The sequence below is a fragment of the Lepidothrix coronata genome, unplaced genomic scaffold, assembly GCF_001604755.1.
Source record: "Lepidothrix coronata isolate B3197 unplaced genomic scaffold, Lepidothrix_coronata-1.0 Scaffold121, whole genome shotgun sequence".
NCBI classification, from domain to species: domain Eukaryota; kingdom Metazoa; phylum Chordata; class Aves; order Passeriformes; family Pipridae; genus Lepidothrix; species Lepidothrix coronata.
Genome location: NW_016690301.1, coordinates 1,901,107 through 1,915,668, shown reverse-complemented (window position 1 = coordinate 1,915,668; position 14,562 = coordinate 1,901,107).

Below are 14,562 nucleotides of genomic sequence, written 5' to 3'. Positions count from 1 at the left end.
CAAATCACTGAAGTAACTTGCTTTTTCCTGATCCTCTCTGTTTTTTCTTTCACCTTTGCCATTTCCTCAAAGCCAGCTGGTTGAAGCAGCTTTAGGGTGAATGGATGCAATGTGATGTACTACAGTAGAGAAAATTGGGGGTTTTCTCAGGACTACTGTTGTCTTCTCAAGTGGAACCACTTCTCTAGAGGAAAGTTCTGTGATACTTCTTCTTAAGTAAAATGCAAAACTCATTTTGAATGTGTAATCATTTTCAGCTCAGTCAGCCATGCGAGTGCCTTTTAATTTTGTCATATAATGCCAATTTTAATGGTACTGGGACTTTATCCATGAGGTTTCCTAATGAATGTTTCTTACCAGCGAAATGGCAGGTAATTTTATTGGCCATGGAGATGATCCCTTCAATCCCATGTAGCAAGAGATGCCAGGAGAACAGCCTCAGGCTTCCTATCCCTTAATCTTGGGGTAATGCTTTTGCATTTCCTGGTCTCATCCCTCCAGCTTGGTCTTTTCAAGTGTTACGCACAGTTTTGTTGTATCAGTATCTCCCTAAAAATCATGCAGGTTTATAGTGAGATAAGTACTGTTTATTTCTGGACAGAGAAGTTCAATTTTAGATGAAGTTATTCCAGGCTATTAGACCAAACCGCTTTCACCTTTCTAATTCTGCTTAGCTAACTGCAGTTTGGTTGAGAGAGGAACTCCTACAATACACTTTGAGTATTTAGCAGGCTGGAATGAACACATCCTCAGTGTTCTTTACTGAAGCCAGTAAACAATTTTTCATTCTTTTTAGTAAAGTCTTGATATAGTTAGCAGTTCCTAGAGAAACAGCATTGATACACTCTTTATCTAATAGTTTGGTCAAGATTTCCCAAGGGTGTTCAGACCTGCCTTTGGAAGATCTTTCCCTCTCTCAAGCACCTGTGTGGTTCTGCCAACACCTCAGTTCATATTTGGAGAGTAACAGAGTGCAAAGAACATGAGACCATGCTGTCCCACTTAACTCTAAGCCTGTATATTAAGAACAGAAGTTCTGTTCTGGCTTCTCATAACCCTTGAGAAGCACTGTGACATTCCTGCTTGCACTGAGTTGTTGGTAGTTCACGTGCAGGGTGCCTTCAAGGGCTGTAATACTGTAATGCCTTGTCTCTATCCCCTGCAGGTCTTCAGGAAGCACCTGCTTCCACATAAGCTGCAATAACTTCTCATTTCTAAATGTTTCAGGATAACAGTGGGGTTTTAACATTTGGAACTAATCAAAGTGTCTTTTTCTAGAGCCAGTCTGTGCTAGATAAAGGCTAGATGGTGTCTTTTGTGTTCAGTCATTAACTTATATTAATGAATAAATTCACAGTCAACCCCTGCTCCCATTCTGGGTATCTGGGCATCCCTGTAATCCTGAGGAGACAGTTGAGTTCAGAGCAGAGGTGAAGGTCAATGTGGTTCTGTTGAGCTAGTTCTGGTCAACTTTTTTATCCTCAGTTCGTTTAAACACATAAGACTAATTCTTTCCCCTGTCCTTGTTTTCCTGTCTACATCCTTTTTACAGATTATGTAGGCTTAAAAAACATGTAGCATGTTACAGAGCTTTGCTGAGGTTAAAAAGTGAACAAAAATCCATGAGTCAGATTGGAAGTGTTTGACCAAGACCTTCAGGTCACAGAGCAGGGCTCAAGACATATTTGACACAAACAGTTACTGTTTGTTTGTTTGTTTTTTTATTTCCTGTTAACACACAGTCAGAGGGGGTAAACTTCACAATCATTGTGGATAAAATGGGTGAATTTAGTCCTCAGACATGACCATGGGAGATTAAAAAATGCTTTATCACAGAAGGATAAATTCTGCTTACATTCTTTTAAGTTTTATTGATATTTTAAAGTACATCACCAGTATTTTGTCATCTGTGGTAAAATGCTCTAAGGTTAAAAAAAGTCTGCAAATAAGCCTGTTTTATTAGTTTTGTTTACTTCACATGCATAAAGCATACTAAGTATTCTAAAAAACACACTTTCTGAAAACATCTCAAAAGATGCTGTAATCTGTTTGTAATTATTAATGTGCTAATGGAATATGTTTGAGCAGTCTCAGTTTGCATGACTGAGTGCCAAATCCTGCTCACTCTAGTTACTTGAGTAGATGATCCTTTTAAACTAATGAGCAAGATTTGGCCTCAAGGTCTTCTGCCTGGGGAACACAGTAATGACACTTTGCATATTCCTGCTGGTGCTAAATCATTTGTTGAAAATAAAGATTCTAACTAGAAATTGTAAATAAAATATTTATGGCCTGGTCCTTTTGACAGACTGAAAATTTTATCATTTGCCAATACTTTTTGGCCTTATTTCAAGTTTCCCTTTTGGATTTGTTGGGATTCTTTTTTTTTTTTTTTTTTGAGTATGTGGACTGTGTTAATGTGGCAAGTCATTGGCAGGTGTGGCTTCCTGTGCTGCTTCCTGTAAGGCCCATAACGTTCCCGTGGTGCATCAGGATACAGATGACTCTTCACTGCTGTATTTCCATGTTAGCCTTCATCTTGTTATTGTAGCTGTTTGCACAAATAGCGTTCTCTGCTAAAACTTCAAGAAATTCAGCCATTACTGAATGCTTTGGGGGAAGCTGTTGAGAATTCAAAAATACCCTTTTAATGTAATTTTCAAATCTAAATGTGCTAATTAGCCTTGCCTATGAAATGAACTGGAATATCGTGTGTCAGTTGCTGATCTTTGCTATAAATTGCTAGCATTTCACAATTCTTCTACCATCAACTTAAGAACATTGTAAATACAAGCTTTGGGAGGAGTTATATTAGTTTCAGATTGTGCATTGCAAAAGAGTTTATAAGACTAGTGAATTAGTATTTTGAGACCTATTAAATTACAACATCTAGAACATGAAAATGAGTGTGGTGGTGTTAGGGCATAGAGGGCTTTTGATAATCTGCACTTTTACATTCTTGAGTTTTGGCATTTTAGCAAACAAGCATTTAATTTTCCATCTACTGTCTCGTCATGTGCAGGCCTTGTGATCACCAGTTGCTGTCTTCAGACATTTGTTTTAGTTAGCAGAGCAAGCAGGCAAATTTATGACTTGTAAACCCTTGTAGGATGAAGTTCTCTGAAGAGCCATTTGGTTAAGTTGCCTTATTCTATTACATTGCACTCATGGTATGTCTCTGCTTCCTTGTTTACTGTTCAGACACTGAAGATGTGATGTAAAAATACGTGCTACAAATTTTTATTCATAAATTACTGATGAATACCTTTGTGTCACCTGTTAATACAGCTCTTGTAAATGATGCCTTTTATGCCATCTTGTAAATTGTTTAAATTATTTTTCTTTTTATAGATCCTCATTATTGAATGTACAGATTAGATCCCTTTACTTTGTCACTGAGTAATTTGATTTGGGCCCAAATATGGCCAATGCTATAATTCATCCCATCGAAACTGTAAATAATTCTTTACTGCTTGTTTGCATGAATGAAGTTTGGATTTCATTTGCTTTGTCATAACCCAACTCCTCTGTCATGGGCCTACTTTTTACAGTTTATTTTCCTGGGTTTGTTACCATTTGTTCTGTACGAATGTTGAAACAGTCCTTTGTCTTTTCCTAATAAATAATTTGAGATTGTTCATTGTTGGCCTGCATTTGTGGGGTTTGGGGAGGGATTTCTGGGTGTTTTCATTCAGCATCAGAAGTTGCTGTGATATTTGATACTGGGGGTTGTGGAACATTTTTATACTACAGCAACGTGACTGGTGTGGTTTCATGCTCTTTCCTTCCTCTAATAAGCTGATACTTCACAGCTCTAAGATTCATGTCCTGTTTTTAGAAACATTGGATGTCCTAAAGAACATTCAGTTGTGCAGTATTGAAGGATAAAACATGCTATGAGGGCACTGCAAGCTTTCCCCTTCCAAATTAACTTGAGAGCACCTGCTGCTTCCTGCACGTGGCTGGGTGAATCAGAGAGGCATTTTACTGTTGAATAAAATACTTCATGTATAAACTGCACATTATATATAAACTGTAATTACTTTTCTGCTGGAATTGCCCTTTCCTTATGCTTTCAAAAGCCAAATTGCGTTGTCCTGAGGTTGTTTTAACTTGCATGCCCAAGAAGTTGTGAGGAATGAATGAAGCCTGTGCCACAGCAACATGCTGGCACTGGATCTTGTGACAGGCTTCCTGTGTCAGAGGTGGTTCTTCAAGGTTTTGTACAAATATTTTAGCCATCCAAACCCCAAATCTTTGCTTTAAACTGCCAAAAATGAAAATCCTCTTCTGCGTGGTATCTCCCCTGAGCCTGGCAAAGAGGAGCTCTGCACCACAGTGATACTTTTTAAGGGAAATGAGCTGCTAAGAAACACGGGTTGCTTTACAAGTTGAGAGGGTGCTGATTTGTTCAGTGTGCCTTTTTAGTGCAGAAATAGCTCTTAGGGCGAATTGCAGCAGCTTTTCGTGGAAGCTGGTTTGCATTTCAGCTGGAGTCTTTAACTGATTTCTGGTGCAGCCCTTGTGCAAGCTGATGGGACAGGGCAAGCTGTGTGAGCTTCATTTACTTCTGTTTTAGCTGTTGTTCTGAATTTTTTAAAAAAAAGTTTGTATGAAACAAGTGACTTCTTCTTGCTGTAAGACTGTTCAAGCCAGCTGTATTTGCATTTCTTTTTCGACTCAGAAATGCAAACCTCGTAATTTAATGATACTTACAACTTCCCTCTTTTTAGAACTATAGATGAAAAATTGTTTGCCCTTTATCCTGGAGTGAAACCCCCTAATCCAAAGGCCTCTCTGTCCATCAAGAGCTGTTCAATAAGTAGATCCACTTTCTGCCATTTTGGGCCACAGCACAGAAAAGTAACAGTCACCTTGTGCACCGTGTGTGGGAGCACCAGGGTTGGCCACACTGTGCTGTTCCCAGCCCTGGGGGAGCAGGCAGATGTTGACCAAGATCTCCAGGTTTATGGCTGCTTGGAGACCAGCCTGCAATCTGTGAGTAACACAGTGTTTTCCTCACTTTCCTGGAGGGGCTGTGTTAAATGTATAAAAGGTTGAGTCTTTCATAACCGAGGTGTGTCCAGATAATGCAAATTATCGAGCTGCCTCTGGCGTAATCTGTTCATGTACTTTTTATATCACAGGCTTGGCCTGCTTTGTGGAGTTATTGATGTCTTTTGATAGCTGACAATACAAATTCCCCGGGGAAAATTCCCTTGTAGGTGTACAAGGGTTTCCAGCAGTAATTTAAGAGGAAAAGACATTATTTCTTAAGGAAGACTTTTTGGGTCCCTGTTGGAGAGCTGCACACAGGGTGTGGGGAACACTGAGATGCTGCTTTGTGCCTCTCTCCCAGTGTGTTGCTGTTACTCACTTGTCCCCTGGTTAAGCAGAGACTTCAGGAATGGCTTTACCTTTCATGAAAGGCACATTGCTGTGCTGATGGTGAGCCCAAAAGGATAAGGGTGGAAAAAGGTACAACCCAAACAAACTCAAAACTCCAGAGTCAGTAAGACCCCATCCTTTGAAAGATGATACCAGGGGAATGGCAAGTGTGCAGCTTCTAATGTGATCTCCTTTCTGGCCGTTAATTTTATTTATTTTAAATTTGCAATTGATTCAGCTTTCAATCTGGGGTATTTAATGCAGCCAGTTTTTGAGACAGCCACCATTCACCATCCTCTGGAAACCAGTCTGCTTTCTATTGCTCGCCCCCCTTTCCCAAATCCATTGTCCCACAGCTGCTGGTGTGGGTGACACACAGGCAGGGCCCTGCTCTAGGCTGAGGTGTAACATCAGCTTATGGTTCAGCCAGGAAAGGTGAGTAATTTCAACAGTTTTACTTATAAAAGGGGTGCCTCTCCAGCCTCTGCAGCCACTGTTTGCATGAGGGGTATTGCTGACAGCTGGAGGCCAAAGCTCCCTCAGCTTTTCCCAATCAATCCATTACTATCCCTGAATTAACACCCCACCTGTCTCTGGTATTTTTTGGGTGATTCTCAGCTCAAACTGAGAGCTGAAGGTGACAGGAAAACACTTTGGTCCTGCAGTTCTTGTGTCCTCTGAGGATTGGGGTTTGATTCTGCTGCCACAGGAAAACATGACGTGGAGAAGGTCAGTGTAAAAAAGCCTTCAGACAAACAGATATTCAGTCTTGCTATGGGGTGCTTTTAAAAAATGTGTTCCAGTCCCACCAGGAATGTCTGTAGATGTTACAAGCATTTTTCACACCAAACACTGCTGCTCTTTGCTCTGAAGGGTGAGAATGGAACCTCTGGGGATCTCATAGAAGGGGTGTGATTTCAAGTTCTCCATTTTCAGCTGCTTTTCTCCCTCACACTGGGACCTTGCACAGGGAAGGGGGGCAGAGAGTTGCCAATGCAAACAGCTCTGCTGCCAGACCAAGAGAGGAGCTTTAGGCAAACACTGCAGTATGCAGGAGGCTGCCTCAGCACACAGATAGAGTTACAAAACACAGAACTTTCCAGCCTCAGACATTAATGTGGTGTTAATTAATGTGGTATTAATTTTAAGCTGTTTGGTGACAGTTCACTAGCTGTGGTTGTGCTTTGGCTCTGTGTCTTTTTTCTCTGTATCAACTAACAGACCCAAGATTAATCTTGACACAAAAACAACCTCTCACTTCCCACCCAAGGCTCTATAGGAACTGCCTCAGTGTGGTGATTTTCCCCATTTGGTGTGGGTGGGAATTCCCTCTTGCCTGTAGTCCAGGACAGTGACAATAAATGCTCACCCCATGGGGTTTTGTATCATAAAGGTGTGACACTTGGGGACATGGTTTAGTTATGGGCTTGGCAGTGCTGGGGGAATGGTTGGACTCAATGATCTTAAAGATCTTTTCCAACCTAAATGTTTCCATGTTTTCCTTTAACTGGAAGTGTTCAAAAAACATGGAGATGTGCTTATGGACATGGTTTAGTGGTGGACCTGGCAGTGCTGGGTGAATGGTTGTAGGATGATGTAGAGACACATATATTTCTAATTTAGTTGCCTCTAGCACTTCTTTTAGAAGAAGTCTAACCATGGGTGTTAAAAATATATCCAGTGATCCATTACAACCTCTGATAATTTGTGTGAAACCTAAAGTACCCTTACTGTTACACTTTGGTACCTTATTTCAAGTCTGCACTTCCTTATCATCATCTCCACTATTAAATTTATATGCCAACCATCAGAGGCATTTATACTTTGAGCAAAGCACATTTTTGAAAGCAAATTTAACATAAAACTGCGGGGGCTTTTTAACCAGCCCAGCCCACACTCAAAGTTTCTTGAAAAGCAAGGGATTGATTGTTTTACTCCAAATAAGAGGAGTCACAGCTGTAACTCCAGTTCTGGAGTTCTGCCTGAAAAGTGGTACATCCCTGGTCTGTGCTTGCAGTAATCATTCTGGGTCTTCTGGACCAAGGAAACCCAAAATTGCCTCAATCGCCACCTCGATCATCTGTTGGTTTATGCTGCATTCTGCAGCTCCTCCTAGACGGGATGGTTGGTTCCAGGTGGGCTTCGCTGGGAGCCTGAAACCCCTAAGGAAGTGAAGCTGTTTCAGAACCTTCTAAGGTTATTTTCAAATAAATTTCTAAGTTTTGTTAAACAACATTTTATCCAACCTGCTGGACCTGGGGGTTTGGGGTATCCCTGGGGTGTGCCCCCAACCTGCAGCCCATTTGCAGGTGAGGGCTCAGGGGGCTGCACCTTGTGCTGGCCGTGGGGAACCTCTCCCACATTCCCAGGGATTGTACAGACAGTCAACAGCAGTTAAAGATCCAGCTCGAGGGCATTTGATCTGAGACCTGCAGTGACTTACAGAAACAGGTTTAATTTCTCCTCAGAGCAGGCAGGACATGTGAGCAGGTGTGACACGTGCTGCTGCTCGTGTTCCTGCTCTCAGCAAATCCTGCACAACGGGACTAGGAACTGAGGGGAGGAAAGGTTGAGCCTTTGCTTCTGGGAGGTGAAACACGGGCACAGAGTTTGCCTCTCATGAGCTGACACGGTGTTGAAGGTAAAGCTGGGTTTAGGATGTGCTGTTTAACCTAAAAATCGTGTTCCAGTGCGATGTGATGGCACAATAAGGCTTTGGGTCACTCCTCACAATATTTAATTAACACATCACTGGTCTCCAGTCACAGTAGTTGCTGGAACAGATTTTTTCCAAAGCAGAGAGTGTCAACAAAATACTATGAGAAATGTCACACTCAAAGCCTCTTTCCCAGTTGCTGCAGCTCTTGCTGATGGGAAGTGTTGCTGGAGAAAAAAAATCCCAGCATTTTTAGAGAGATTTCCTAACAGCCCTTTCAACAGATACGAAACTAGATGTGTTGAAATAACACTTGTCACTTGCGTGTTTGTTTGAAATATGATTCTAGTTTAGGGTATCATTCATGATTCCATTCAAATGCCTGTGTTCCTACGAGACTGCTCTCCTACCCTCTCCAGCTCCCACGCATACAACAACAGCATTTTACTCAAAGGGAGTATCTCTTTCAGACTCTAATAACTTGCTGCTTGGCTCTTCATTCTCTGTCTTCAGAGACATGTGATCCTCTTGAGCTGCCAATTTTTAGCCTGGTATAGGCTTATAAATATATCATTCTGAGGCTATGAAAACTAAAGGGGTCTTTTTTTTTTCACAATATTTTTCTTTTAGAGAATTTCCTGGGAAACTGAGCACAGTTTATTTTAAAAATAAATTACAGAAATCATTCCTTCAGCTCTTAACTCTGCTTTCCCTGCTACCTGTGTGTAAATTGCTGGAAAACGTGCCTTCATTCTTAAAATACTATTTTTCGATCCCTTTTTAATAAAAAGACGTTGAGATTTTTTTGTTGGGTGACTCCCTCATGCCTTCATGGAGCAGCTCTGCAGGGCACAGCCTCTCCCCAGAGTGTCACTGGTCATTCCTCAAGGGCAGAACTGCTGCTGTGGGGCTGGTGAGCACTACATCTGTTCCACTTTGTTATTATCTCTAGCTGTAGCTGCTCCTCAGAGCCTGTGCCTGCAGCACTGCATTTTTGGGCTTGGCCCTGGCAGGGCACACATCCCAGGGCTCACCAGGCCTGTTGAACACAGATCTGGCCTTGCTGGAGCTCAGAGGTGCTCACAGCACCCACCACGGTGCCTTCAGAGCTGGGCTGTGACTGAGCCTGGGCTGTGCTGGGCATGTGAGCGTGGTTTGTAGGTGGGCCAGCTGGTCCTACCAGGACTAAATGCCCCTTGGTGCACCCTGTGCTTGGCACAGCTGTGTTTCTGCCTCATACAACAAATAATTTGGGCAGTGGTGCCAGCAGAAGCACTTGTGAGCCTGACATGATGCGTGTGAACAGGCAGAGAGAGCAGAGGGAGGTGTGGTGGGTTTGGGTAACCCTGGGCACTGGGTACCTCCCCTCCCCACAAACCCTGCCCTTGGCAGGGCGATGAAGTGAAACTGCTCTAACGAGTTTTCTTTAGTGATTTAGGCTTAATAGAATCTTTCTTGAGCCTCTAAATTGTTTCCACAGAACCCGACGTTGGTCCTTTTAAGTCGTCTCTTGCCGCCCTCCGCCCTGGTGCTGTTACTGATGCAGGTCTGTGTTCCCTCACCACAGCACCACCCTGGCTGCAGTTAATACCTTTCCTTCTAGGGCAGCAGCTCCTCATGCACGTCCAGGGGTTCTGGTTCAGGGAAATGCCTCGTGCTGGAGCTGAAGGAAGTGCCTCCAGCTGGTGCTTACATTCCAATGTTTGCACTAGCATGTTCCCACTAGGCTGCCTGAACAGCAAAATATTGAGTTCAGTGCACTCTCACTACTTGATGTTTTTATCGTTTAAGGCTTGAGACAACTTGCAAATGCTTAAAATAGCATGAAAATCCCTGTGCTGGCACAGACTCCCAGCCTTATTGGAAGGCTGTCTGCCGTTCTCCTGGTGTGGAAGTTTCATATGTTCCAGGGAACAATTATGGTACAGCAAAATTTTAAATAACCAAAGCTATGTGGCAGTTATCATTTAAAAGCAAATCCATAGCTCAAGGGTGTCAGAATAGCGAGCTGATTCAAAAATCAGAATTGAAGAGCAATTGTGAGTACCTTGGCTTCAGAGTATTTCATTACAGGATCACCATTGATTTCCACAATTATTTAAAAGTATTAAATGGAAGTTGGGGGTTTTCTGTATAAACTACAAATAGCTGCACTATTTCCAGGTTCTGTATGTTCCAGGAACGTAATATGTAACATAAACTTTGAGTGAAGGAAGGAGGAAGAAGGGAGAAGGGTTATGAGGAGCAGCTGAGCATTTGCTCCCAGTGGCAGCTCAGCTCATCCTGGAGCAGGGAAATGAACCTTGGCAAGTTCATCACACAGGTCTTTTCATGTGAGCCCACCCCTCATTTTAGCAGCCCTGGCCCTGGGCCTTTTCAGGACCCCATTTTTCCAGCATCAAAGCTCCAGGCTATGTGCTCCCTAGAGTAAAGCTAAAGCAGGTCTGCCCTTTCCCTGCTGGGAAACAGCTCCTCCCTGCAGGGGTGCCACAACTGGGAGGGTTGGGACTGCTGCCATCAGTACCTTGGTTCTCACTCATTGATCCCTGGAGGTCTCTTGCCTTTGCCAACAGGGAAGGGTGTGTTTGCTTGGGAAGAAATGGGAATGGTGGCCTGTGTGTTACCATTTGCTGTGTCTGCCCTGTCAGGGCTCCAGTGTGAGGTGCCACAGCTCTCCACAGGCTCTGTGCTGGTGCCTGCTGCCCCCCTGGTCTGGCACACAGGGGAGGGCATATGCTGGCTCGTGTTTTTTTGGAAGCAATGAATCCAAAATAGGAGATGTGGACTTGAGCAGTCGGATGGGTGCAGTCCCCCATCCCTGTCCCACCACACAGAGTGTGCCCAGAGGGTGGGAAGCAGCAGTCCCTGTGAGGTTGGTCCCTCAGAAGGGACTTGCCCAAGAAAACATGACTGCCAATATACCTGTCCCCATTCACAGTGCTCTTTGTCCTGCCTTATATAATTAGTCCTAAAATCTTGGTGGAATACTCCTCCAGAGCAAGAAGTGACCTCTGTGTTGTTGTTTGTACCAGAGGAGTGTGACAGGGGCTAAGAGAGGCATGGGCTGGCTTTACCACTGTGGTATTTTAACCAGTGTTATGGACAACAGAGAGCAGGTTTGCTCTGAGAGTGAACCTTAACTGGGGGTATCTGATTGAGTTATAGCCTCCCTCTGCCAGTGAAGCCTCTCCCTTGGCATGGGCTGTTGGGGAAATGACAGCTTTGGCTGTTAGACTAGAGTGGGAAGGAAATCTCTCACGTTGGTGTCCAGCAGTTGAGATGGCCAAATTCTGCATGTAAAGGAGAATCAGAAATCCCTCTTCCTGGAGCCTCTCGGCACATTCCAGTGCCAGTGCCCAGCCCTGCCCACAACAGGCACAGGACACCTCTTGACTCTCTTGGACAGTGTGCCATGAGTGCTGCCAGAGGCCTTTGGCTAAGTGATAAGCTGCTTATCTTCCAACTGTCTATTTTTTTACTTAACTCTGAATAAATGCTCCTCTGGGCTGGCTAATAAAGTTGTATCTTAGGGCAAAAGAATGACTGGAGTTTAACCTTAGCTCTTAAATCATTCTTTATCTTTTTTTATCAGTATGCACATGCTCATACACCACGTTAAATCTTTCTGAGAGAGAATGGCAGTATCCAAACATGTGGTTACCAGCTGCAGCCAGCAGCTAAAATATCACATCCATGGTCTCTTCAGGTGCAGATGAAATCCAGATGCAAAAACACTTGAGTTCTCCACAAGGGAGATGCTAAATGGTGCTTAAAACCCATTGTATCTTGGCCTTTCATGCTATGGACACATTCAGATTATTTTTGCAGCAAATCTAATGACTAGTTGCTACCTTTTTTTTTTTTCTTCTTTTAATATACGTTATTTTACCATTCTGGCTAATTTAAAAATGTCAGCATTACTGAAATGCATCTGCTGAGGGAGGATGTTTGCTTCACCTCGAAATGGCCTGATGTTTCTGGAAATGTTTTGGCCCTCACAGGAGTCCCAAGGCGGAGATGTGAGTGTGAGAAGCTTCTAGGAATGTGGAGCTCTTTGCTGCTTTTTCCTAGCACAGCTGTATTTTTAGCTCTCCCCACGTTAAAAGGCTGTGTCTGGGAAACAACAGGAGGTACTTTAGCTCCTTTATGTGAACAGCCTGACTGTTCATTCTTGATGGATTTTTTTGCTTTGTGAAACAGATTTTCTTCTCTACAGCTGCGATATCTCCGTGAAATTATAGGTGAGTGCCACAGACTCACTGGGCATCAAATTAGAAGTGAAATGAAGCAGGAGCACTGAGAGGCACCAAAACCAAAGGTCACCCTGTGCTCCTGGGGGGAGCATTCGCTGTCCCCACATGGAAGAGGGCAGGCAGTGGCCAGCACCTGCCCAAAGCCCTGCCTGCTGCACAGGGGCTGCCTGCAGTTGGCACCAGCAGCTCAGGGCACGTTATGGGGCTGGGAGAAGAGCTGCTGTGGTAAGAGGCGTGTCAGCCACGGCCAGTGTGCCTCTGATGGCTCCTTCCTGCCCTCTGAAAACTCACATGGCCTTTTCTCATCAGTGGAAGGATAACGACACTTCCCTGGGATCAGGCTGGCAGCAGAGCTCTGCAGGTGGCACAAAATGCAGTTCACAGCTTTCAGTATCAAAAAGCCCTGTGTTTTGTTAGCATTGCTGCAGTGGGAGGTGACATTAAAGGTATCAAGCATTTAATGTCCCAAAGAGAAAATAAATGAGCATAATATTGTTACTTTGCTGTCTCAGTTGCAGCTGCTGGTGATGTTTTTCCCTTCTCCTGAGCAGCAGCCACATCTAAGGGCTGTGTGATGTCCCCAGCTGCCATGGGCCTGGTGGCAAGGAGCTCTGCTTTGCCCTTGGGAGGGTTCAGGGTGTCCCTGTGTCCCCCCATGCAGCTCATTGGATACCAGGATGGAAAACAGCCTCTTCCATTTGTGTGTCTGCTATTGGGCTTTAGGTGGCTACTTATGTCACTTTTTTAAACCTAAATACCTTCTTCATGACAAGTCTCATCTCTGTGGAAGGCTAATTCCCTATGATGCATCCTGAATGTGGCCAGGGATGTGTCACCCTGCACAGGACAAGCTTGCTGCTCCAAGCGTTTCCCAGTCAGGGAGGAGAGGGGAACAGCCAGGATACTCCTGCACTGATAGCTGGGGATTGCATTTGTCCAAAAACAAAGAACTTTTTGTAATGGAAGCATATACTTAGTGCTTTCTCCTCATCATGATGAAGACTTCAGGTGTCAGTTTGTGGTATCAAAAGCATTACACGTGGCTGAGAGCTACAGGGCCTGCTCTGCAGGTCCCAGTGCCACAGGGCTCTGAGGAGGAGATGCTCAGTGCTGCAGCTCACAGCTCAGAGCGCTCACTGTGCCTGTCATCCTTGGATTTCCTTCCTCTGGGGGACGTTAATTATGCTGTCTTAATCAGGATGCAGGCTTGCAGCATCAGTCCACAACAAGAGGAATCAGCTTTAGAGGCTCCCAGATGCTCTCAGAGCTCCCCTGGATGCAGTTGTGTGCTCGGTGAGCAGCAACCAGCTGTGGGGGGTTGAAGGACCAGCTGAGGGACAGGTGAGTGTGTGTGTCAGTGACACACGTGCTGGAGCAGCTTGGGAAGTGTTCCTGTGTGCTGAACTCACATCAGCAAATGCCATCAAACCTCGTTCCTTCGAGATACCGACCCAAACCTGCTGCCAGCAATACAGGTGGTGGATGTGTGAGATGGATGTAACACCAGCCATCATCCATAGCCACCTCCCATTTAAGTCATCTCCCCATTAATTTCCTTGCTTTTCCAGGAATGATTTTGCCAAGGAGCTTCATCAGTGCTGAGCTACATGCCAGGTATTTGCTTTTTGTACATACACAGTGGCTTCCATTGTGAAGGTGTTTCATTCTCGCATCCCAAATGGGGAGGAAACCTAAACTTAATGGTTAGATGTGCCTCTACTCATTCCAGCATGCTCTTGGAAGAGCATACTTTTGTGGGCACTATTTCCAGATTTGTAACCAAACGGGTAAGTGGCAGAGGATTTTTTACATCCCTGTTGCTCCTTAGAGAGGGGACAGCAGAGGGAGAAGTGCCTTTGGAGCAGGATGGTCCTCAGGTGATGGATTAACCCAAGTCCTGGAGGTCTTTTCCGTTTGAGTGGTATCCACACAAAACCATCACTCAAGTAAATCCCTTAACACAGGAATAACATCCTATTCCACTTCTAGACCAAGATGCTCTGTTCAAAATAAATCAAAATCAAAAAAACCAACAAAAGCCCCCCCATATAACAAAGATCTCCAGTCCTGGAGGTGGCAGGCATGTGACCCATTGCACAGACCATGGGCCAGGGAGCTCTGGGAGGCGGGAGAAGCCGCTGAGCAGATGGTTAACGCAGCGGGTTGGGAATGCAGAGGTGCAGAGCTCCCGGGATGTGCATGGCCTCGCTCCTTATTTATCCTTCTGCGCGCAGGGAACAGCTGTGTTTACAGGAGGTAAAGCCA